This window comes from Hibiscus syriacus, unplaced genomic scaffold (assembly GCF_006381635.1).
Source record: "Hibiscus syriacus cultivar Baekdansim isolate YM2019G1 unplaced genomic scaffold, ASM638163v2 tig00111741_pilon, whole genome shotgun sequence".
In the NCBI taxonomy this organism is placed as follows: domain Eukaryota; kingdom Viridiplantae; phylum Streptophyta; class Magnoliopsida; order Malvales; family Malvaceae; genus Hibiscus; species Hibiscus syriacus.
Window position 1 is genome coordinate 1,118,893 of NW_024063166.1, and position 26,784 is coordinate 1,145,676.

Consider the following 26,784-nt stretch of genomic DNA (forward strand, 5'->3'; position numbering starts at 1 on the left):
CGAAAATAGAGCAAAGATTACAAGACACAAATTTCGGCCATATCGAATATCCTCTGTTGTAGAAAAGTTTGAAATTCGATATTAAGACTGATTTGTCAATCTAAATTGAAGTATAAAATGGCTCCCTGTTATTGAGTTGCGGATGGCTCTTCCATCGTGAAGTTGAGTCCATCTTGAAATGATGTGAAATTGAAGTCGTAATTCAGAACTTGAATTGGAATGTGGCTTCTCGTTGCCAAATTGTAGTCCACTTCGATATTCTTCTCGATTTAAACTCTCCCCCTTTGTAAATGCTCTCTCGCGTGTTCTTCAAATATGAGGAACACGGTGAGATTTCCAGTACCCGGCCACCCTACGTAGCCTCGTTGTGCCATTGATCGGTGCCGGCCGTCGGTCATCGGCAGTAAAAATATTTTTTTTTGCTTTTTTGAAATTGTTTCGTATGTTCTCTTCAAATCTCAAAACAATTTTTTGAAAGAACGCCTCATGAAGAATAGATCTCAAAAAGAAGATCCGAACATCCCTCTTCCCGGTCATCGACGATGGGTGCCTTTTTTAAAACCGAAAGCAATGAAAAGAACATGCAAGCCAAGGTTGAGCCGAAAAATGTGATAACAATGCTACCTTTATTTTTATAATGGCTTTCGAACGCCTTACAAATGATTGAGATTGCTTGTATATTTATGCTTATTAAAGTGATTTTGAGTGCCTAATCCTCTTTGTAATCGTATGTATTGTATGTGTAATCCCTGTGTAAAACTCATACCCCTATTATGTTTGATCACAAGTTTATTTATACACAAAAAAAAGCTATCTTTGAGTCCTAATCAAACTCTATTGCTCTTGTTTGTTGGTGATGGTTCTTGGCCAGGACGTTTCGAAGCTCTTGGAGGCGAGAGACGTGCGATCGTGAAACACAGACGCGAGTTGACCTCATGCGGCGCTGGTGACTGCTGGAACAAGGATGGATGAGCTAGGGTTTGAAAACCCTAGCTGATCTGGGTTTGGCTTGGAGGCTGGATCGGGTCGCAGGTCCACTGTTGAACCCGGGTTACTCCAAGTATTCTGCTGGGTTTGTAGTTCCTTGGGCCAGCTGGATTTATTTGCTTGTAATGGCTTTGGGCCACATGCAATATTGGACCTATGAAATGTAATGAAACAATTAATAAATATAAATACATATATTATATTATATAATATAATTTACAATGTAAATACATTATATAATATAATAACAAGTTATGGGCAAAATGACGTGTCTACAACTGTCCCTCTTTGCTCATTATCGTGTAACGAAAATAGAGCAAAGATTACAAGACACAAATTTTGGCCATATCGAATATCCTCTGTTGTAGAAAAGTTTGAAATTCGATATTAAGACTGATTTGTCAATCTAAATTGAAGTATAAAATGACTCCCTGTTATTGAGTTGCGGATGGCTCCTCCATCGCGAAGTTGAGTCCATCTTGAAATGATGTGAAATTGAAGTCGTAGTTCAGAACTTGAATTGGAATGTGGCTTCTCGTTACCAAATTGTAGTCCACTTCGATATTCTTCTCGATTTAAAGTCCTTGGTTCAAAAATTCGACTGAGAAATAGTTCTTTGACTCCACCATGTGGTTGACAGGCCCTTGAGCTGAATGAAATCGAACTCGAAAAGTCTTCGTTGACAGATAGCTTTTCTTGACTTAAGTTATGCTGTCAGAAAACAGTTTCCTGTTACTAAGGCATGGTTAACCCAGGTCTTTTTCTTGACTTGAAAACCTCGATTATAGCCGGACAGTAGTATGATTGAGGTGTCATCGAGCTGAACTCAACAATTTTTTTGACAGAAAGCCCTTCTTGCCTTTAGCTATGCTGTGAATGATGTGCCTTGAGCTGAATGGAATCGAACTCGAAGGTATTTGGCATATAACCCTTTTAGCCTTGAGCTATCCTACAAATGATAGTGTCTTTGAGCTGAGTGGAATCAAACTCTAAGGTCTTTGGCAGATAACCCTTCTAGCCTTAAGTTATGCTGCAAATGATGTGCCCTTGAATCTGAGTGTAATTGAACTCGAGGGTCTTTGGCAGATAACCCTTCTAGCCTTGAGTTATGCTATAAATGATGTGCCCTTGAAGCTGAGTGTAGTCGAACTCGAAGGTCTTTGTGTTTCAAGAGAAACATTTTCAAAGGTTTTCTTTTCTTTTTTTGTGTTTCACGAGAAACGATTTCAAAGGTTTTTTGTGTTTCAAGAGAAATTGTCTACAGGGAGGCAAAATTTTGTTTTAAGAGAAACATATTCAAATATTGGTGTTTCAAGAGAAACTGTCTCAAGAGAGATAAAACTTAGTTTTAAGGGAAATTGTCTCAAGAGAGACAAAATTCGTTTTAAGAGAAACTGTCTCAAACAAAGCTTAGTTTCAAAAGAAACTGTCTCAAGGGAGACAAAATTTATTTCAAGGAAAACATATTCAAAGATTTTGTTTCAAGGGAAACTATATCAAGAGAAACAAAATTTGTTTCAAGAGAAACTGTCTCAAGAGAGACAAAGACAAAATTTGTTTCAAGAGAAACTGTCTCAAGAGAGACAAAACTTAGTTCCAAAAGAAACTGTCTCAAGGGAGACAAAATTTGTTTAATGTAAAACATATTCAAAGATTTTGTTTCAAGGTAGAAACTATCTCAAGAGAGACAAAATTGGTTTCAAGGGAAACTGTCTCAATAGAGACAAAATTTGTTTTAAGAGACGCTGTCTCAAGAGAGACAAAACTTTGTTTCAAGACGACCCCTTATTTTGAGAAAAACAATCTCAAAGGCGATCAATAATCTTCTTGTTACTGCATGTTAAAGAAATCCTTTTAGAAGCTCTAATAGTTGACTTAAGGAAGTCAAATCTGTGGATGACATGTTTACTGTGACACTAAATCACTTCATCGGGCACGATATCATTCTTCATGAAGTTGAAATTGTGGATGGCCCATTCGTTGTAAAATTGAGCTTTTAATTGGACGTCCTTCGTTGTGAAGTTAAAATCTACACTTGTAAATTACATATCTTTCGTTGTGAAGTTAAAATTGACTCTAGCATGAATCTGCAAAATTATGCACATATGTGAAGCTATGGATGCAATGCCCTTATGTATGCCTAAAATATATATGCGAAATATGTTAGGGTTTGGAGAGAAATCTCAATATCTGGTTGTCAGTCTTGACGACTCTCGATTCTGGAATCTTGAATTTCTGATTCTTGATCTTGGATTCTTCAACATGCATAAATTTGATGTGAAAAATGTTGATCTGTGAAGGGAATAATTGCGAGAGTAGTCTGCATTCTATCCCTAACTCAGTTTATCTTCATTTCCACCAGGGTGTACTCTTAAAAACCTCAACCTAAGACAATTTGTTTTCCTTCCCCTATCAAATTTTGCCCTAAAATGTCTTCCTTTGCCTCAGCTTTGATCTTGAGCTTCGAAGAGATATTTGTTGAATTCCAATATATACTTCCAGAGAACTTATCTTGTTTGAAAATGTTTTTCTTCCTTTAAATTTTCAAAATTTTGAAAAATATTGCCTCCTTCTAGGTTTCACAATTGAAGCAAATCATAAAACAAGAGTTCAAATGATATCAAATGGATCAATAGCTCTTTCAGTGCTTTCAGAGTTACAACTCTTTGAAAAATATTCAAGTGGGTGAGTTGGCTTTAGGCTGACCTAAGGTTTCAGCCCTCAAAATGTCATTTTTTCGATTATTACAACATGCTTTTTCTTTGACTTGGCATTTTAATTGGATGCGGACAAAATGACACAACTAGCATTATCCATTACTAGACCTTCTATTTTGGTTCTCTGAAATCTTCCATTTGTTCAAGTTTTGTAAGCTCCTCTAACAAAGGTAGTACAAAAATATCGGTCTAAAAATGAAATTCTTGAGTGCTCGTGTGAATTTGAATATAACATGTATTCCTTAACTCCCTTAGTCCATTTTTACCGAAACTCCTTATTTAATTTTGACATTGTACGGCTAGCTGGATCCATAAAGCCGGGCGTTAACAAATTGCTCTAGAGGGACAGCTTAATATGTAAACACCTTTATCAGGTTAGCTGAATCTTATCCATAAAGCCGGAGCGATTAACCAATTGCCTTAAAGGGAAAGCTCAAGCTTTATTGTATAGTATAATCACCTTTATCAAGCTAGCTGAATATTATCCATAAAGCCGGGACGTTTAACCAATTGCTCTGGAGGGACAACTCAAGCTTTATTGTATACATATAATATTATAATCTGGGTATACGGATCCAATTTCTTAAGTTTGTCAAGAATAACCTTTTATAGTCTAGGTGTTGTTAAAAGTCAAGGAATCTCATCTTTAGAGTTCAACTTCCAAGCAACTGACCTAAACTTGATTCACCTACTCGACTATTCCATCTGTGAAGATTACTATCATCACTGAACGTCTTAAATAAAAAGTATAGTAATGATCATATGCAAATGATGCATCATGTTGTTCGCTCCTAACACATACCTAAAAACCTTTGATTAGCTATACATACGAGGAGAGGGCTAGCTTGGTTCCTGTAAGAGAAGGGTATGGTGTTTGAGCGTATCTTCTTTGGGTGAGGTTAAAGTCCTTGTTTTTTAATCATGTCAAAATGTCAAAGATCTGTAACTCTGATCATTTACAGAGTTTATTGATGCATTTGATATTCAAAGAATTGCAAGTTTGCAAATGTGATTCATTGCTCGTCATCTTTAAAGTAACATAAATTTATTGAAATGTTCATATAAAAAGAAAAGTTCAAAAACAAGTTACACCGAAAATATGAGAAAGTTCAAAAAACAAATTCAAACAGGATGCTACAAAAGGGAATAAGGCCTCATTAGGATGCCTCATTAGTTGGATTAGGTCCTTCATCTGCACTTACGCCCCATTTCTCAATTGTTTTAATTGTTATGGCTCCTTTTGATGTACCCTCAGACGCACAAATTTCTGCTTCGGGTCTGTCCTTGCTTTCATCTTTTTTTATGAGACATCTCTTATTAGTTAATGTGAATGTAAAAAAATGAAAAATAACAAAATACAAAATCTGTCTAAATGCATGATGCATGAAATGTTCAAGGCATTGATCCAAAAATGTGTTTTTTTATTATAAATAATCCTTATTGGGGATAAAAGTGTTACGTCTTAGGAGACAAAATGTAACAACCCGAAAATTTCAAAATAATATTTAATTGGGAATTGAGGTTTTAATTGTGAAAATTGGTGGATTTTTGGGGACTAAATTGGAAGTTTTTAAAACTTGTAGCTTGTTTTAGAGTTAAAGAAAATTCAGGGACCAAGCCCTGAATTTACCCCAAAAAAATTAGGTATTTGGTTTATATATATGATATATGCGTGAATTGGGTTCTGAAAATCAGAACCTAATTCCTCCCAAATTTCCATTTCCTTACCTCAACTTCCGACGACGATTCCGACACCGTCCGAATTCCGATCGTCGTTTTGAAAGTACCATCGTGTTCGTTATCGAGTCAGGAACAATCCCCTCAATTTAATTGAAGCGAAACGCTGTCAAACGTCGTGAATTTCAAGTCAAAGCATCAATATTTTTTTTAAGCTCAATCGCCTAGAAAATCCTAAATTCATCGCCGATCGTTGCTCCGTTTACGACACCTCCCGCACCATCGTGTTCCTTGTGCCGTTCCGAGTCCGTCGGTGTCATCCTCGATCTCCGTTGACAGTGGCGCGTGGGGAGGTGGATCAGTCAAAGATTTGGCCAAGTCGAAATCGAGCTCTCCGCCGTTCAAAAATTTGAACCGATCTTTGTAAGTATCTCGAAATCGCTCAAAATAATTTTTAGAAAATTTTTCGTAATTTTTAGAGCCCCGGAGGACGTCGCAGGCGCCACACGCGCCGCCGCAGGCGAGTGAACGCTGGAAACCGGTTTTGACCGGTTTAACTGGTTTTGAACCGGTTTTGACCGGTTTGACCGGTCACGACCCGTTTACCCGTTTACCGACCCGTTGACCCGACCCGACCCGTTGACCGTTGACCGGTGCTATTCTGGGAATTAATTCGAAATGGGTGCTATTTTGGTAATTTTTTTTAAAAAGTGTGCTATTTTTGTAAAATGTTTGACAGTTTGTTGACCTTCTTTGACCAGAACTTTGACCGGTTTTGACCAGCTATTAAACGACCTTTGTTTTCGACCAAGAATACCCATCCTGATAGTTTTTGACATCTCGAATCTGGTTTTGGGGTCCGTTTCGCTAAATTCAAACCCGAAAATCTCCAAATCGTCAGTCAAATCCGTTGACTTTAATTTTGACCAAGAATTCGAAATTTCGAAAGATCATACTTTATGTTTTTCGACGTCCTGAATTTGATTCCGAAGTCCATTTTGCCAAATTCTGACCCGAAATTCCTGTATCGAGCTTGTAAACCCAAAAGGCTTAATATTTTAATATTTTGATTATTTAAATGAGATTTGGTCAAGGATTTATTCAATAAAAATATTTTATGAAGGTACTCGTGTTTCACCTGAGCAAGGATTAATTAGGTCCGGTGTTATCCGTTCGTTAGATCAGCCTGAACCACGTACTACGAGAATTACCCGTAGGTTTCCGTATATTATTTAAATAATATTTAGATTATTTATATTAGGATTCCAATATGGATTTTCTAATTCGTAGGATCTAGCGCTGCAGCAGAACGTGATCGACAAACCCAATAGTAGGATTCCCTATCCGATTTCTCAGAGTGTGACAGGTGTGTTTCCTGACAGTGTTGTTTTACTGTTTTAAAATATTATTTGAATTATTTCAGAATGGTGATTATTCAAAATATTGTTATGACATGATACATGATATCTGATTTATGAATAATGGTTACCGACATCTGATTACCGTATTTCTGTATATGATTTTCAAGCATGATCCATTTTCATGTTTTAATGGATTAATCACCATTTTTACTCGAATACATATTTGTTTATTACTGTCATTGGGGGGGGGAAAGAATTGTTGGAGGAAGAAAATATTGCAGGCTCCTCGGCTTTGTGCTCAGGGCCTTACTGGTCGTGACGGGGTGTATGGTTATGGGAACCTACACAATTTGTTCGTGACGGATGGGGGTAGTGTTCATATTTAAAAAAAAACATGTTGCATAAATTGATTTTTATTGATAATATCTTATTAATATGTTTTTGTACGCTGTATGGAACACACTTGTCTTTTTAGCTCATTCTGCAAATTTTAACCTTTTTCAGATAACAGCAGACCGTAAGCTAGCAGATTTGGCATCAGGAGAAATCAACTACTTTATTTTGTACGAACATATATTTCTATATGTTTTTCGCTTATGTTTGGTGACATGTATTTTATTATCGTTTTGGACATATTTGTATTATTAATATTATGTTCTATATTATATTTAACGTTCTATAAGTTATATAAAAAAAAACTCTGAATGGGATATGTGACCACTTAGGTTTGGGTCTAACTCACATACCGGGTCTAGGGGGTTACATTTGGTGGTATCAGAGCTTTCGGTTTTAAACACTTGGACTGTATATGGGTCTTAAACTTTGAATTTTTAAGAAATAAAAAAAATGTCACCTTATGTTATGATTTAAAGTTTTCTCGAGATCCCTGATGCTAATCTGACATATGTTTCAAATTCTTCTGTAGAGCCTTATAGATCCAACGATGAATACTACTAGAGGTCGTAGGACAGGACGTGGACGTGGTAGAGGGCGACTCACTCGACCTTCTGTTACGATAGACGATCTGATGTCACCACGTGATCCTCCTGTTCCGCAAGTAGATCCGACTCTTTCTCATGATGATCAGTTTACTCCTATGAGAGACTCTCCCGTCACTGAAGATGAGGATTCTGAGATGAATGAAGACGCCATTAATAGAGCTATCTTCCGCATGTTTCAGAGAGCTGCTATAGCCCCTAGTAACATGACTGCAGTGGAGATTTCAAATTCTCTGGTTGCTGCTGGTGTAGTACCATTCGAGGGTATTACTGGTGGACCTCCGACAGACGCTGAGTATTGGCTGGAGGACACAGAGAGGATTATGGATGAGATGGACCTCAGACCTGAGCAAAAGTTAAAGGGGGCCCTAACTATGTTGAAGAAAGAAAGCTTCAGATGGTGGCAATCTATTTCTGGTAGTATTCCGAGGAACCAAATTAACATGGGATCTTTTCAAGACGCGCTTCTGAAGTCGCTACATCGGAGAGAGATATCTGCAGGAGCGACGCCAGGAGTTTCAGAATCTGGAGCAGGGTAATATGTCTGTTATGGATTATGAGGTTGAATTCATCCGATTGAGCCGATATGCTCCTGGACTTGTGGACACTGAGACAGATCGATGCTTGAGGTTCGAGAATGGACTCAGGTATGAGATCAGGAGTCGAGTCGCTACCCACCGAGAGAGAAATTTTGACGCCCTGGTTGAGATAGCCAAGACTGCTGAGGAAATAGAGCGATTAGGTATAGAGCACAAGAGAGATAGTGATCGAGCCCAGAATCGATTCAGGAGGCCTTCTGGTTCTGTTAATTCTTCTGCACATCCTAGCAAGAGAGGCAGGGGTGATTCTTTTTCAGAGAGGCGGTGCAAGTGTCAGACCTGTTGCATCTGGTGCTTTAACAGTTCAGTCTTCTAGACATGGTGGTTCTTTTGGGTCGCAACCCTTTCCAACATGTGATTATTGTGGGAAAAATCACTTTGGAGAATGCAGGAAGAAATTGGGCACTTGTTATAAATGTGGGTCTGGTGACCATTATTTGAAGGATTGTCCGGAGATACCTCATTCTGTTCAGACACCAGCTCGTACTCCCGCTAGTTCTCATAGTACAGTTCAGACTCCAGCACGGGGACGTACTCAGGAGAGAGCACCTGGATTATCTAGTAGAGGCTGAGCATCTCAGAGTAGGGGTCTAGTTAGATCTGAGGCTAGACAACCTGCATTGGTTTACACTGCTAGACTTCGACAAGATCGTGATGGGCCTAATGTGATTGCAGGTACTATTACTATTCATTCAGTTCCATACTTTGCATTATTTGATAGTGGCTCTACAAATTCCTATGTATCACATTCCATTTCTGAGGGTCTAAATATTCCCGTTGAGAATACTGAGCATTCGGTGATAGTTCAAAGTCCCTTAGGCAAATCCATCGTGTTGGATCGTATTTTTAGAGAGTGCCCTATAGAGATCAATTGGGAGATTTTTCTGGCTGACCTGATGGAGTTACCCTTTGAAGAGTTCGATTTGATTCTTGGCGTAGATTGGTTGGACAAACATCGAGTAAATATTGATTTTGAGACTAAGAGAGCTGTTCTGAAGACCCCAGATAATCGAAAGATTGTAATAATCGGGGAACGACGTGGATTTCTGACGAATGTTGTGTCTGCCTTGGTACCGGAGAAGATGATCAGGAAGGGTTCCGAGGCGTTTCTTGCTTATATTTTGGAAACTAGGAGATCTCAATCCGATATTGAAGGCATCCGAATTGTCAAGGAATTTCCTGATGTTTTTCCCCAGGAGTTTCCTGGATTACCTCCAGATAGAGAAGTCGAGTTTGTGATTGAAGTCTATTCTGGTTCCACCCCGGTTTTAATGGCTCCTTATCGTATGGCCCCAAAGGAGCTTAAGGAACTAAAAGTTCAACTTCAGGAGTTGTTGGACAGGGGATTTATTCGACCTAGTGTATCACCGTGGGGAGCTCCAGTTCTCTTTGTCAAGAAGAAAGATGGGACATTGAGACTCTGTATTGATTATAGAAAACTAAACAAGCTCACTGTTAAAAATAAATATCCTCTGCCCAGGATCGATGATCTATTTGACCAATTTCGAGGGGCTTCTATCTTTTCAAAGATAGACTTGAGATCTGGTTATTATCAACTCAAAGTGAAAGATTTGGATATTCCGAAGACTGCTTTTCGTACTCGATATGGGTACTATGAGTTTTTAGTGATGTTATTCGGGTTAACTAATGCCCCTGCTGCTTTTATGGATCTGATGCATAGGGTGTTTCGACCTTATTTGGACCAGTTTGTAGTTGTATGCATTGATGATATATTGGTGTATTCTAGAAGTGAAGTAGAACATGAGGAGCATTTAAGGATTGTTCTTCAGACTCTAAAGGAGAATAAGCTATACGCTAAGTTGAGCAAGTGTGAGTTCTGGCTCAGCGAAGTGACTTTTCTTGGACATATCGTCTCTGCTGATGGCATTCAGGTGGATCCAAGCAAAGTGGAGGCTATTCTGAACTGGAAGCAACCCAGAAACGTCTCTAAGATCCGTAGTTTCTTGGGCTTAGCTGGTTACTATCGTCGTTTCGTTGAGGGGTTCTCCCTTATTGCAGCTCCTCTGACGAAACTATTGAGGAAAGATGTTCCATTTGTCTGGTATGAGGACCAACAAGCTAGCTTTGAGAAATTGAAGACTGTTCTAACTCAAGCCCCAGTGTTGATTCAGCCTGAATCTGGGAAGGATTTTTCTGTCTACAGTGATGCTTCTCATTCTGGATTAGGATGTGTTTTGATGCAAGATAGGAAGGTTGTCGCTTATGCGTCACGTCAGTTAAGACCGCATGAGCGCAACTATCCTACTCACGATCTGGAATTAGCTGCTGTGGTTTTTTCTTTAAAGGCCTGGAGACACTACCTCTACGGAGAAAAATGTTATATCTATACTGATCATAAGAGTCTGAAGTATCTTCTTACTCAGAAAGAATTAAATTTGAGACACTGTCGCTGGTTGGAGCTTTTAAAGGACTATGATTTTGAGATAGAATATCATCCAGGGAAGGCTAATGTAGTGGCAGACGCCTTGAGCCGTAAGGCGATATCAGATCTCAGAGCCTTATTTGCCAACTTGAGCTTATTTGATGATAATAGTTTGTTAGCAGAGTTACAGGTTAAACCTACTTTGGCCGAGGAGATTAAGGCTAAATAACTCCTTGATAACTCGTTGCTTCCCATTATTGAACAAGTTAAGCAATGATGGAGTTCGGAGTATACTGTGGATCAGGATGGTATTTTGTGTTTTCACGGTCGTTACTGCGTTCCTAAAGATGATGAGTTGAAACGGGTTATTCTTCAGGAGGCTCATAGTAGTCCTTATGCTATGCATCCTGGTGGGCACAAAATGTACAATAATCTCAAAGAGCGCTACTTTTGGACTGGTATGAAGAAAAATATTTCAGATTTTGTGGCGAGATGTTTGACTTGTCAGCAGGTTAAGGCAGAGCACCAACATCCATCTGGATTATTACAGTCAATTAAGATTCCTGAGTGGAAATGGGAGCGTATTACGATGGACTTCGTTACTGGTCTTCCTCTAACTCCTTCCAAAAAGGATTCTATCTGGGTGATTGTTGATCGACTCACCAAGTCAGCGCACTTTATCCCTATTCGAGTTAATTATTCTCTGGATAAACTGGCTAAGTTGTACATTTCTGAGATCGTTAGACTTCATGGTGTTCCGTTGTCTATCATATCTGATCGAGATCCGAGATTCACTTCCAGGTTCTGGAAAGCTTTGCATGAGGCTCTGGGTACTCGTTTGAATTTCAGTACAACTTTTCATCCTCAAACTGATTGACACTCTGAGCGAGTGATTCAGGTGTTGGAGGATATGTTACGGGGCTGTGTGATTGATTTTCGTGGTAGTTGGGAAGATTTCTTGCCATTAGCTGAGTTTGCTTACAATAATAGTTATCAGGCGAGTATTCGCATGGCACCGTACGAGGCTCTGTATGGACGTAGATGTCGTACTCCTATATGTTGGACAGAGTTACATGATAGAAAAACTTTGGGTCCAGATTTGGTTCGAGAGACTGAAGATAGTGTCAGACTGATCCGTGATCGCTTAAGAGAGGCATTTGATAGGCAGAAGTCATACGCAGATAAGCGACGTAAGGATATCGAGTTTGAGGTTGAAGATCAGGTTTTTCTCAAGGTATCTCCATGGAAGAAGGTATTGAGATTTGGACGTAAAGGTAAACTAAGTCCGCGATTTATTGGGCCGTATCGTATTCTGAAGAAAGTTGGACCTGTTGCTTATCAGCTTGAGTTTCCTTCCCAGCTCAGTCGTATTCATGATGTTTTTCATGTTTCTATGTTGAGGCGATACCGTCCAGATCCAGATCACATCATTCAGGTTGATGAGGTAGAGCTGAGACCTGATTTGTCATATGAGGAGGAGCCTGTTCAGGTTTTAGAGAGGGATGAGCGAGTTCTTCGGAATAGGCGTATTCCAATGGTCAAAGTGTAGTGGAGTAATCGTAGCCCCTCAGAAGCTACTTGGGAGACATTGGAGTCAATGGAGGTTTAATTTCCTCATCTGTTTTCATAAGGTAAATTTCGAGGACGAAATTTCATGTAGAGGGGGAGAATTGTAACAACCCGAAAATTTTAAAATAATATTTAATTGGGAATTGAGGTTTTAATTGTGAAAATTGGTGGATTTTTGGGGACTAAATTGGAAGTTTTTAAAACTTGTAGCTTGTTTTAGAGTTAAAGAAAATTCAGGGACCAAGCCCTGAATTTATCAAAAAAAAATTAGGTATTTGGTTTATATATATGATATATGCGTGAATTGGGTTCTGAAAATCAGAACCCAACTCCTACCAAATTTCCACTTCCTTACCTCAACTTCCGACGACGATTCCGACACCGTCCGAATTCTGATCGTCATTTTGAAAGTACCATCGTGTTCGTTATCGAGTCAGGAACAATCCCCTCAATTTAATTGAAGTGAAACGCTGCCAAACGTCGTGAATTTCAAGTCAAAGCATCGACGTTTTTTTTAAGCTCAATCGCCTAGAAAATCCTAAATTCATCGTCGATCGTTGCTCCGTTTACGACACCTCCCGCACCATCGTGTTCCTTCTGCCGTTCCGAGTCCGCCGGTGTCATCCTCGATCTCCGTTGACGGCGACGCGTGGGGAGGTGGATCAGCCAAAGATTCAGCCAAGTCGAAATCGAGCTCTCCGCCGTTCAAAAATTTGAACCGATCTTTGAAGTATCTCGAAATCGCTCAAAATAATTTTTAGAAATTTTTCCGTAATTTTTAGAGCCCCGGAGGACATCGCACGCACCACACGCGCCGCCGCAGGCAAGTGAACGCTGGAAACCGGTTTTGACCGGTCTAACCGATTTTGAACCGGTTTTGGCCGGTTTGACCGGTCACGACCCATTTACCCGACCCGTTGACCCGACCCGACCCATTGACTCGACCCGTCCCGTTGATCGGTGCTATTCTGGGAATTAATTCGGTTTTGGTGCTATTCTGGGAATTAATTCGAAATGGGTGCTAGTTTAGTAATTTTGTTAAAAAGGGTGCTATTTGTGTAAAATGTTTGACAGTTTGTTGACCTCCTTTGACCAGAACTTTGACCGGCTTTGACCAGCTATTAAATGACCTTTGTTTTCGACCAAGAATACCTATCCTGATAGTTTTCGACGTCCCGAATCTGTTTTTGGGGTCTGTTTTGCTAAATTCAAACCCGAAAGTCTCCAAATCGTCAGTCAAATCCGTTGACTTTAATTTTGACCAAGAATTCGAAATTTTGGAAGATCATACTTTATGTTTTTCGACGTCCTGAATTTGATTCCGAAGTCCGTTTTGCCAAATTCTGACCCGAAATTCCCGAATCGAGCTTGTAAACCCAAAAGGCTTAATATTTTAATATTTTGATTATTTAAATGAGATTTGGTCAAGGATTTATTCAATGAAAATATTTTATGAAGGTACTCGTGTTTCACCTGAGCAAGGATCAATTAGGTCCGGTGTTATCCGTTCGTTAGATCAGCCTGAACCGCGTACTACGAGAATTACCCGTAGGTTTCCGTATATTATTTAAATAATATTTAGATTATTTATATTAGGATTCCAATATGGATTTTTCTAATTCGTAGGATCTAGCGCTGCAGCAGAACGTGATCGACAAACCCAATAGTAGGATTCCCTTTCAGATTTCTCAGAGTGTGACAGGTGTGTTTCCTGACAGTGTTGTTTTACTGTTTTAAAATATTATTTGAATTATTTCAGAATGGTGATTATTCAAAATATTATTATGACATGATACATGATATCTGATTTATGAATAATGGTTACCGACATCTGATTACCGTATTTCTGTATATGATTTTCAAGCATGATCCATTTTCATGTTTTAATGGATTAATCACCATTTTTACTCGAATACATATTTGTTTATTACTGTCATTGGGGGGGGGAAAGAATTGTTGGAGGAAGAAAATATTACAGGCTCCTCGGCTTTGTGCTCAGGGCCTTACTGGTCGTGACGGGGTGTATGGTTATGGGAACCTACACAATTTGTTCGTGACGGATAGGGGTAGTGTTCATATTTAAAAAAAACATGTTGCATAAATCGATTTTTATTGATAATATCTTATTAATATGTTTTTGTACGCTGTATGGAACACACTGGGCTTTTTAGCTCATTATGTAAATTTTAACCTTTTTTCAGATAACAGCAGACCGTAAGCTAGCATATTTGGCATCAGGAGAAATCAACTACTTTATTTTGTACGAACATATATTTCTATATGTTTTTCGGTTATGTTTGGTGACATGTATTTTATTATCGTTTTGGACATATCTGTATTATTAATATTATGTTCTATATTATATTTAACGTTCTATAAGTTATATAAAAAAAACCTCTGAATGGGATATGTGACCACTTAGGTTTGGGTCTAACTCACAGACCAGGTCTAGGGGGTTACACAAAAAACATTTTAAAGGTATAGACCCCGAACAACTTCAGACTGGTTGACTCATCTTCCGCCTTTGTCATCAGTTAAATGCCCTATCGAACCGTTCTGGCTTCTCAGGCTAAACTGTGTAAGTGACGAGCTGCTTGCTCCAAAAAGTCTCGGATGACTGTAGTTTCGGTTTTCACTCTCTGCTGAGCCTGTTCCTAACGAAAGTGCCATTGGATCCCTCCATCGATAGGAACTATCCGAAGTTTAACTGCTTGCTTCTTGAATTTGTCAATAATGGCCTTTAGTTTCAGCTACCGTTTTGCCATCTTGTTCTTGTTGTCTTCGAAATAACTCTCTGGGTCAGTAACCTTTTTCTTGTATTGCCCCTGTAACTTTTGCCATCTCGTTTTGGAAAAGTTGACGTGCTTGGTGTAAACTCGGTCCATTCTGAGTCTTTTCTGACCATAGCTGGACTTCTGAGTTCTTCATCTCTTTGTATTATAACCCCTTTGTCCATTAATACGAATTATTTACGTTTAACGAACACGTTTTTGGTGGATCAACACCTCTCTTGAATTATGCAAAGGATGAGAATTAAAATGAAAGAAAAAAAATGAAAAGAGTTAGGAGATTAATCAAAACAATAATGAAAAAGGTCCTACCCCACATGATATCTACCCCACATACTTATTATTACTACCCGGACATGATCTCTATCCCGCATGCTAATTTGAAACAAATTCTAACCGTATATTTGTCTAGTTCGCATGTTTTGAACAGAAAGTAAAGCAGGAATAATCAGGCATCCTAGGGTTTGAAATGAGGTTTTGAGGGGGCTCTAATTTCTTGTACTCCCGATTTAGGTTCTAAAAAGGTACTCGAGTTCTCTTTGCTGGGCCCCCTTGGGCTTGCCAGACCCTTAGTCCTAAGCCCATTACAAGCTTATGTGGACTAAGTTAAACTCGAGAGAATACATTCCCTAATGCCCATACGGAGAATAAATTCACACGAAGATATAAGGTATATAAACCCCGAAGGTTACTTGTTAGGCCCATACAGAGAATAAATTTTCACGAAGGCGTCACTTTCACCCCCACTTAAAAGGGTTTGGATATCGGGTATAGAACCTAAGATGAAAATTTTGAAAATTTGAAATCATTGAAAAAACGTTAGTACAACTATTTATTTGAAAAATAATCAAAGATAAATAATTAGAATCGAATAAATAAATTAAAATTAAAATTTATTATTTAGCTTAAAAAGGCAGTCAGAAATTAATTATGGCCTGACTCACTTACCCTTTGTCCCCAGCAGAGTCACCAAGCTGTCACGGCCGTCTTTCGGTTGGACCCGAAATTGGGCTTCGACTTGAATAGTTGGGTTTAGAGTCGTCACCGATCATTTTAAAAATATTTAGGTAGATTGGACACCATCTTACCTGATCTGCGTTTTACCAGAAACATGTCGGGTTCGGGAGTCGGTTACAGTCAAGGAAGGATTAGCACCCTCGTATTGCCCTTTCGGTACCAATTAATTTGTCGGTTGTCTTACTAGAGAAAATTAAAATTTAAAAAATTTGATTCAAATTACTTACCTTTGATTGGTTTAAAAACATACTTTTAAAAAAGTCGAAAAAATGTTAGGTAAAGTAAAATGCAGAATCGAAAAAGATAATAAATGTACAAAATATCCCAAAATAAAAAAAATAAAATAAATACAAAATAAAAAAAGTAAAAAACCAAATAAGGTAACTAAATTAAAGAAACAAATCAAATCAAATAAAAAGGAAAATAATAATAATAAAAACACAAACAAAACAAAAAAATAATAAAAAATATACATATATAAAACGTTAAATAAAATAATAATAATAATAATAAGAAAAATAATTAAAAAAGCATCTAATTCAACTCTCATCACCTACCCTAACCACTCCACCATCATTTCATCAAAACAAATGAGAAAAACTCGGAAAGAGGAAAGGAAGAAATTAAAGTGGAGCTAAACATATAATAATAATGAAGGTTAGGTAAGAAATATATATATATATATATAATAATTAATAAGTAACAGTAAAAAAAGAAAAAAATAAAATAAAATACAAATAGAAAATAAATAAATAGTGAAAAAAGAATAGAAAAAAACTAAAAAATACATAACGTATTAAAAATAAAAAAAGGAGAAAATGATGATAAGAAAAAAAATAAAAATATAAACAAAAATGTTAGGTAAAGAAAAAAATAAATAAACAAATAAAATAAAATAAAAGATATAGTAAGAAAAAATAATATATGCATTAATAATAATAGATAAATAATATATATATATATATATATATATACATAATTAAATATAATATAATATTTAAATAAAAAAGAAATTAACATGGGGTAGGGACTAAAATAAAAGACAGACGAGTTGGGTGTTTAAATTTAGAAGAAAAACCATGAGGGAAATTCGATTTGGGGGGTTAAAATATACCCTTAAAAATGAAGAGGGACCAAAATCGTAGTTTACCCTATTTGCCTAAAAAACACACAGATCTGAATTTATTTGGGCCAGATTACGGGTCGATCCATGGGTCGAGTATTTAAGCAACTTTCTCCTTTAATTTTTTCATTTCTCTCATTCTCAAAACACAAAACTCTCCCCCCTTGTAAATGCTCTCTCGCGTGTTCTTCAAATATGACGAACACGGTGAGATTTCCAGTACCCCGCCACCCTACGCAGCCTCGTTGCCGCCGTTAACCGGCATCGGCCGTCGGTCATCGACAGTAAAAGTATATTTTTTTTGATTTTTTGAAACTTTTTCGTATGCTCTAATCAAATCTCAAAACAATTTTTCGAAAGAACGCCTCATGAAGAGTAGATCTAAAAAAGAAGATCCGAACATTCCCCTTCCCGGTCATCGGCGATGGGTGCCTTTTTTAAAACCGAAAGCAATGAAAAGAACATGCAAGCCAAGGTTGAGAACTAGGATGAACGAGCTAGGGTTTGAAAATCCTAGTTGATCCGGGTTTGGCTTGGAGGTCAGTTCGGGTCGCGGGTCCACTGTTGAACTCGGGTTGCTCGAAGTGTTCTGCTGGGTTTGAAGTTCCTTGGGCCAGCTGGATTTATTTGCTTGTAATGGTTTTGGGCCACATGTAATATTGGACCTGTAAAATGTAATGAAGCAATTAATAAATATAAATACATATATTATATAATATAATTTACAATATAAATACATTATATAATATAATAACAAGTTATGGACGAAATGACGTGTCTACCACATCCATACTATTTTGACCAATTACATTATTGTTTATGTTGAGAACTTGTTTTCAATCAATGGAAGAGCAGAGCATGAGGAACATATAATACGTCGGCCAGCTGAAGACACATCAACTTGATACTGAACACGAACATCGATGGGGAACTACAACAAAAAGGGGTAAGATTCAATGGGATTTTCTCTCTTTATGTGCAGTTTATGCCGACTATATTGTCTTATGAGGTTTTCCTATAATGCTACTATTGTTGACTCTCCATATATGTCTTCTATTGATTTGTAAATACAGAGGAACGTGGTTGAATCCTGTTTGTTTTTTGTTGTTTTAATGAATTTGTGAGGTTTCTGCCTGTGGAATCGATTAGTTTAACTCTTGTTTCATGATCTAACAACATGCACATCATGATGTGTAGGTGTGCATATACATGTTGCACATGGAGTGCTTTTGCTACTTGAATTGTGCTTTAGAGATCTCAATGTCTCCAGTAGTTTTAATGTAATTTGAAGTTGAATATTGGAAGCTATTATTATTATAGTTGTTATTATGATCATGCTTTGTCTTGTAAAAACGAAAATCACACTATCGGCAACCGCTGCTTGTCTGTGTTTTTCCTGCCGCTTTCTTCAACCAACTGCTTACATGTTGGCATTGTGTTATATAAATGCAAGTTGGTTTCTCACTTCAACTATGGTTGCTGATAGTTTGGCTTGTAGTCATATTATGCTGCTCTTAACTGAACCAAATCATTATCGAGGGTATTAACAGAGGCAGAGCCGGTCTTGATTATTTTTAGGCTTGGAGCGAAAATTTAAAAAAAAGGTCCCTAATATAAAAAAACTAAGAAATATATAATATAAATATTTTATTAAATTTTTTAAAATTAAAAAATAATAATTCATTACAATATAAAAGATGTCAAAAATATATTTAAGAATACAAATACTTATAAAAAATATTACATTCAAATATTTGTATGCAAAACCATTGATGATAGTGTCAACATCAATGCCTTCTAACATATGTTTCTCAATACATAACATAGCATTTGAAAATGAAATAACGTTGTTTTCTAGAATTTGAAAATATATAAAATTAAATGAAAGAATTTGAAAACATGATCTACCTAGAATTTTAAGAACAATCTTCAATATTATTCAAGCACCGCAATTGATAACAAACAATTGTGACTTTACGTGTGATAGAAATATGATAAATTAAAAAAAATGAGAATAATAATTTCAGATGAATCGTGAAACATGAAAGAGAAAAAAAACATGCTAATTTTACTTAAATTTTTTCTCTCATTAAGTTTTGAAAAAAAAAATAGCGTTAATAATTTTTTTCATTGATATAAAAAATCAGGAAAGAGATTTGGTGAATTGATAGTGAGAATTTGGAAAGACCAAAATTAAAGAGTTCAATTGATTTTTTTTGAATTTTGAGAAATAAATATTAAATTAGAATTTTATGGAAGAATAGTTTATTAATGTTAATATAAAATTCAATAAAGATAATTGACACCTTAATTAATTCATGGGCCCCAATATTTTATTGAGTAAATTCTGTATTTAGTTCTTAAATTGTCAGTTTTGATCTATTTTAGTACTTAAACTTTTAATTTTTTCAAAATCATACGTAAAGTTTAATTTTTGTTTCATTTTAGTACTCGCCATTAAAAACTTTAATTTTTATTTCATTTTAGTATACATTCAAAATTTAACATTAAGGTCTTTTTTTTTTTTGAAATTTTAGGTACTAAAACAAACCAAAACTGATAGTTATGTACTAAACGTGTTAATTTTTAATGAATGTACTAAAATGAAATGAAAACTAACTGTTAGATATGATTTTGAAAAAAATTAAAAATTTAGGTACTAAAACGGATCAAAACTGATAGTATAAGTACTAAATGCATAGATTACTCTATTTTGTTTTACAATCTTTTAATTTATATCAGAAAAAATAAAAAATATTATGCTGAAAAAAAAATATTTTATGGGTCCTAGGCGGGTGCCCCTCCTGCCCTGGCCCAGGGCCAGCCCTGAACAAAGGTAATTGGGTTAGATATACATTATTCTTGAAGTGATTTCAATATGTTTCCTTTGTGGACTGTTTCTGGAGATTGTTTCTTCTTCTGCGCTAGAGTTATATATAATAATTCTTTGTGCCTTTGTGTGTTCTTATACAGAGTCAGTAATGAATTTACAGTAATATAAAATTAATTTTTGTGTTAGATTTATTTTTATTCGACTTGATCACTGTGTTTTCGTGCATTTTGAATCTGCATAAAATAGAATCTTATGATCCTGCAGATGCAGATAAGAACTGGAGCAATGCAAATGTTCATACTCTTTACTATGCTCAGCATTCATGCAGGTATAGTAAAAATTTCTGATTTTTTTATATAAAATTTGTTCGAATTATTTCTTATAAATATTGAAAAAGATATCAAGATAAAAATTTAGTTACAATTGAGAGGCCAAATGAGATGTTTCTCATTAATTTAGCATCCAATGTCATCCCTTTGACGGCAATTAACGGTGCAGTGAAATTTTGTAATTGAATTGAAAGTTTAATGACTATTTTATAAATTTTAAAAGTTTAGTAGTAAAAATATATTATTTTAACATGATTTAGTTATTATCTATACATTATATCTATTAGAAAAATGTATATTTTTTAAAGAAAAGTTAAATGATATTTTGATCCTTAAAGTTGTGCTTTATTATCACTTTGGTACTTATTTTTATTTAATTTAACACTAAACGTTTCAATCTTGGTACAAATAACTCCAATATATTTTTATGTTAAGAAAAAAACATGACGACACTCTTAGAGCATGATACGATACATATAATACATATTAAATTTATAAACCTTCAATAAAATTATAAAATCCAAAAAAGTCCTTAAATTTTTCATTTTTAAAAAAAAATACTTTATACTAATATGATATATACTTTCATATTATTTTTTTAAACAAATTTAACATTTAATTTAATAGTATAATTGGATTCAACCTGTTTTCAATCAAGTGGATACATTTCTATATATAATTGATAGTTATTTAGCCAATAATTATTTATTTTTAATAATATAAATCTAAGATTAGAGTGACGGTTGTCCACGGCTGATGTAGGCAAAAAGATATGAATTAGAGTTTTTAAAGTTTTAAGTTATTTTATTTTATTTTTAATTTGAGAAAAATTTGAGTTTTTTTATTAAAAAAATATAATTTTAAGTTTTTATTTTATTTTAAATACAAATTTAAAAATATTAAAAATGCGACAAATATTAGTAATGAAATTTTTAAAGAATGGGAGGAATGAGACACTTAAAAAATAATACTAGACATTTAAATTGATTCAAAAAAGTTTAAACACTTAAATAAAAAATAATTTTAATTAATTTTTCATATTAAGAATAATAAAATGCAAAGAAATAAATATCGGATTCCAATATTAATAAAATTTTCTCCTATTGTTTTATATAAATTTTGGTCAAGTAATAACTTTCAAATTACTATAAAATATAACCATGTTAAAAAAAGCTAAATTTATACATAAAATAAGTTTACTTACAGACAAAAAAAGTTATATACAACAGTTTGACAGGCGACAACACTAATACTGATATTGGTCGTTGATGATTGGTATTCTTTATTTTTTTATATCGCATCTTTATTCTTCTTCTGTTTCTTTATTTTTCAGTAATTACGCCTTTATTACATACTTTCCTTTGCCTTTTGTCACATTTTCGGTCTTGTTTATCGATTGTTTGGTTGTTCTTTTCGTTTAATTTTCTTGGAGTTGGATTTGATGTAGTCTCGACTAATCAAGATGTCGTTTATTTGTTATTCTACTGATCTTCCCTGCTTTGGATCCTTAGATTGGATTTGAATATACATTTTGCATTCAGAGATAGTTTTCTCATGACGTTCAACTCTGATTCACAATTTTCGATGGTCTTTCAATAGTTTGATCCTCTATTGTGGTTCTTTTACTGATGTAACAAGTTATATTCGTATATATTTTTTGTTCGAGTGTTTGGATGAGTTTTTGATCTTTTCTTTGTATGGTTGTTGTATGATTTTAGTGTCTAATTTTTTATGTCAAAGATTATAAGAATGTGCCATAATTATATGTCTAGTTTACGTTCATGGTTGTATTTTTTTATTATAATTTTGAATATATATTTTTAAATAAAACTAATCGATTCTATTTGCATAAAAAAATTAGCTACAACGATAAGAAAATGACAAAAAAAAAGTTGCTACAACAATAAGCCAATGAAAAAATATGTTTATTAGAGATATATATACCATGGTACTTGCATGCAGCATTTGTGAGAGTATTTACAAGAGAGCTCCGTCACAGTATCCTTCGTCAACTCATCCTTGAGTCTAGGACAAAGGTTCAGCTGAATAAAATTAATTAATTTTAAAACAAGTGTTCGATCGACAACCGAATTTATTTGTTAACATTGAGGTGGTTCGAATATAGTAGAGGTGGTGAGCTGTTAAGAAAAAAATTAGAAAGCTTTTGGAGATAAATTAGACATAAAATCATTTTTAAGGACCTATTTGATGTTTTAGCAGTAGTTTAGGGGTAAAACTAAGTATTAATCTTTTTATTAATGTTGCCACGTCATGAATTTATCGGGATGACGGTGCAGTGATCATTTTTGTTACAAAATAATAAAGTTAGTGATTATTTGGTTACAAATCGATAACACTAATGATCAGTACTTTAGAAATTTCAGTGCGGGAATCAAAAACTTACTGAAACAATAGTACCATTGGTATAGTTTATCCTAAAATAAATTCATAGGAAGAAAAAAAACGTTTGTTACAACAATAAGCCTGACAAATTTCAATAAGCATATTGGCTTTATTTTTTTAATTTTGTGTGTGTATAAATAGGAATTGTTGTTTAGATGCTTATACGAGAAGAGAAAAAATAGATAGATATAGTCTTGAGATTGAAAAAATGCATTCAGTGGAAATTTTCCGAATGATTTTAGGAATGGTTTATATGGATTCTACTACTCTGACGATTCCGATGATTCAAACTCATCTTCAAATGATGAATTGGTCTACTGCTCAATTTATTTTGAAGCTTCGAGAGGAAAAGAAATTGAAGGAAGTTGAAGAAGAGCTTCAAAAATCAAAGGAACTTGATGAGAATCTTCAGTCATTAAAGGAAGTTGTAGAAGATCATGAGAAATCAGAGAAGACGAAAGATTTTTGTAAAAGAAATAGTGAGAAGTTTGAAAATTTATCATTACGACGTAGCAAACGAATTATAGAGAGAAGAGAAATAAAAAAAAGAGTCGTCACAAAAAATATGTTACGGGTGTAGTGAAAAAATAAGTAGAAGAAAATAGATTTGAAGGATTTAACGTTTAGATTTTAATTAGTACATATGAAATTGTCATATTTCTATCCCAAGGCCTATATCATCTACAAATAATGTTTGAAAATGAATTATATGTATGACGAATTATTTTTGTTTATTTTATTTTATCAAAAAATTAAAAATTTTGATAAAAAGGAATTATATATTTTATTTTTATATTTTTATATGCATATTTTGAATTGAATTTAGACTAAAATAAAAGGTCAAATGAATTTGTTGTAATTTTAAGCTATTTATGTCTCTCTTGAGTTAATATTCTGATTTCGTCTTTGAATATATGTATTATTAAGATATCATGCTACTAGTAAAAGATGTGTATAAGAATGTTGACATGTGTCCCTAATATATTTGTAACATTGAACATAATCATGATTTATGTAAGATTTACGAGATTTATGTCCATTATTTTAAAACTCATTGAATATATATGTAAATGTTATTAAAATTCATTGAATATATACAAGAAGTAACAACGGCAGAACCACGTTTATGAGGACGAAATCATGATTTTTATCTTGAACAATTTTTTAATATATGAGTATTTACTCTAAAAAAATATATTTTTTTATTGTTCTCCTGATTTTAAAGCATTGCCTTGACAAATCGAGACTGACACATGTTACACACTTGACTTTGGTGTGTGAGTCTCCCAGTAGGGATTTTCTGCATCCACAAGAACATAAACTCGAGATATTGCTTAAACGAAATCAAGTTGCTTACCACTTGAATCAATTCCTTTTGGTACTTTAAAAAATATCTTTAAATTCATCACTAACAGAGGACCCTTAAGTTAATTATGGCTTAATTAGAGCAAACATATTTGACTGATCATGAGTTTTAAACTCACTAGAACCATTCTACTTTTCACTAAAGCTTTTTTTCTCTCTTTTTGATACTATTAGAATTACATTTAGAATTTGTTAAAGAAAATTGTGGCCGAATTAACAAAATGCCATTGGGAACATGCACCATGTGTGGTAGTACAACAGAGTGAGAAAACTTTGACATATTAAAATTAACAAAAATTCCAAACTCTGCATTAACGCCATTGTTGAACTTTGACTATTACACCCTACTTCACTGACAAACCTTCTCAAAATTCTCACCGACTACTTGAATTAGAGTTTTCAAAATATTAGAATTTTTGATTTTTTTTAATTATAATTATAAGTTTTTATTTTATTTTAAATACAAATTTAAAAATATTAAAAATGTAACAAATATTAGTAATGAAATTTTTAACGACTAGGAATGAGACACCTAAATAATAACACTAGACATTTAAATTGATTAAAAAAGTATGAATTTAGGGGAGAAGATGAAGATTAAGATGAAGATAGGCGACACATGTTGACATGACAATCGATGACGATGACTAATGATGAAAACTGACGATAGGCGATGACGACAATGAGTGGCTAGTAGACATGTTAACTTTGACTGAATTTAGGGGTCAATTCATATTTTATATAGAGTTTAAGATTTATATTAGTATTTTATGTAATGTTTAAGGTCAAAGTTTAAGAGTTAGATTAGTAGTGTAACCAATGATCAGTTTGTATTGTAGTTTTCTTGTTACAGAAAAACGTTTGATATTACCTGTTATAAGTTTTGTCTGTCTTCGTTTTCTTTCATATTAGTTCTCATCGTCTTTCCCCAAACAAAATCATCTAGTGAAAAACACAAAGGAAATAGAGAAGATAAAGAGGGAAGATGCTAGGGTTGATCAAAACTAGAACCGAATTACCAGAGATGTTGGTGTTGGAGATTCTCTCAAAGCTTCCTGTTAAATCCTTGACCCGTTTCAGGTGCGTTTGTAAGCTTTGGTCTTCATCTTTTGAGACCTCTCATTTCATTACCAAACATCATCAGAACAACAACAAAAACAATAACCTTAATCTCCTCCTCAAACGTTGTCATGGTGGCACCCCTGATGACATCCATTATTTCTCTCAACTTTCGACCAAGAAAGATCAAAACTTTAGAGTAAAACACAATATTCTCTAACACTTTTTTGAGAATTTTGTGCATGGACCTTTCATTCATGGCCCTTGTAATGGAATATTGTGTTTAGCAGAACTAGGTAGTATTGGACATAATGTTTCCCTTTGGAACCCATCTACCAGAGAGTTTAAAATCCTTCCTCAATCCACAGTCCATTGCCCTCCTGGACTACTGTAATTCTCTAGTTTTGATTGCCTTGGTTTTGGGTATGATTCTCAAACCGATGACTTCAAAGTTGTAAGATTTGTTACTATTACTTTGAAGAGAATCTAGATAAAGGGTTAATGGCAGATTGGAACAACCAAGTTGAATTATATACGCTTAAAAGCGATTCATGGAAGGAAATTTCATTTCCTGGGGTTGATGGTTTTCCTTCTACTTTGTTAATAATTATGTCAATGGGTTTATTTATTGCCAGGCTTTTCCAATTGATAACCATATTCTTTCGTTTGATATGGTTAATGAAAAGTTTTCAAATTCACCACTGCCTGAATTTGGTGGGAGTTTAGAACAATATTATTTGGAACTTTTGGACTTCAATGGATTGCTTGGTGCTATTTTTTTACCCAATTGAAGGAACTGACAAGTCTTTTGATTTATGGGTTATGAATGGGTCATGGACTAAACAATTCAGTGTTAAATCTGTTGTTGGAGTTGAGAGGCCTTTGGGTTTTTGGAAAAATGGCGAGTTGTTTCTCGAGAGCTTGGATCAAGAACTAGTTTTAATTGATCCCTTCATACAAGAGCTTAGAAATCTTGGTATTCACGCTTATTAGGAAACAATGCACATTAGTGCTTATGTTGAGAGCTTGGTTCCATTGAATGGAAGATCAGAGCATGAGGAATGTATAATACGACGGCCAGCCGAAGGTGAAACAAATTGATGTTGAACACTTAGACGGATGGGGAGCTACAACAAAAGAGGTAAGATTTAATGGGATTTGGTCTCTTCCTATGTACTTTATGTCAACTATATTGTCTAGTGATGTTCTCAAGTATTGTTGTTATTGTTTGAATTGTATATACATGCCCTAGATATTGACTTGTTTAGGTTTATGTTTGCTTTTTATTGTTTTAGTGGATGCACGAAATTACGTCCTACAGATTTTCTTAGGTTTTAACTCTGATCTGCAGTTCTATTGACCTGCATATCATGATTGCAGGTGCATATATATGCCACACACAGAGTGCTCTTCGTACTTGAATTTGCTTCTGAGAGCTCAACGTCCCCAATAGTTGAATGTAATTTGAAGTTGAACATACGAAGTATTGTTATTATTATCCGTACTTTAGATCCAATGAAACAGTGTCAATGGTTTGGTCTTGTTTTGTGTGAAACCATTGTTAATGGTATTTGC

The 26,784-nt window shown here is 34.8% G+C and overlaps 1 pseudogene; it reads left to right on the forward strand.

The window, feature by feature from the left end:
• The first annotated feature begins 17,685 nt into the window (after nucleotides 1-17,685).
• LOC120168908 lies at nucleotides 17,686-26,784 on the forward strand (annotated as a pseudogene).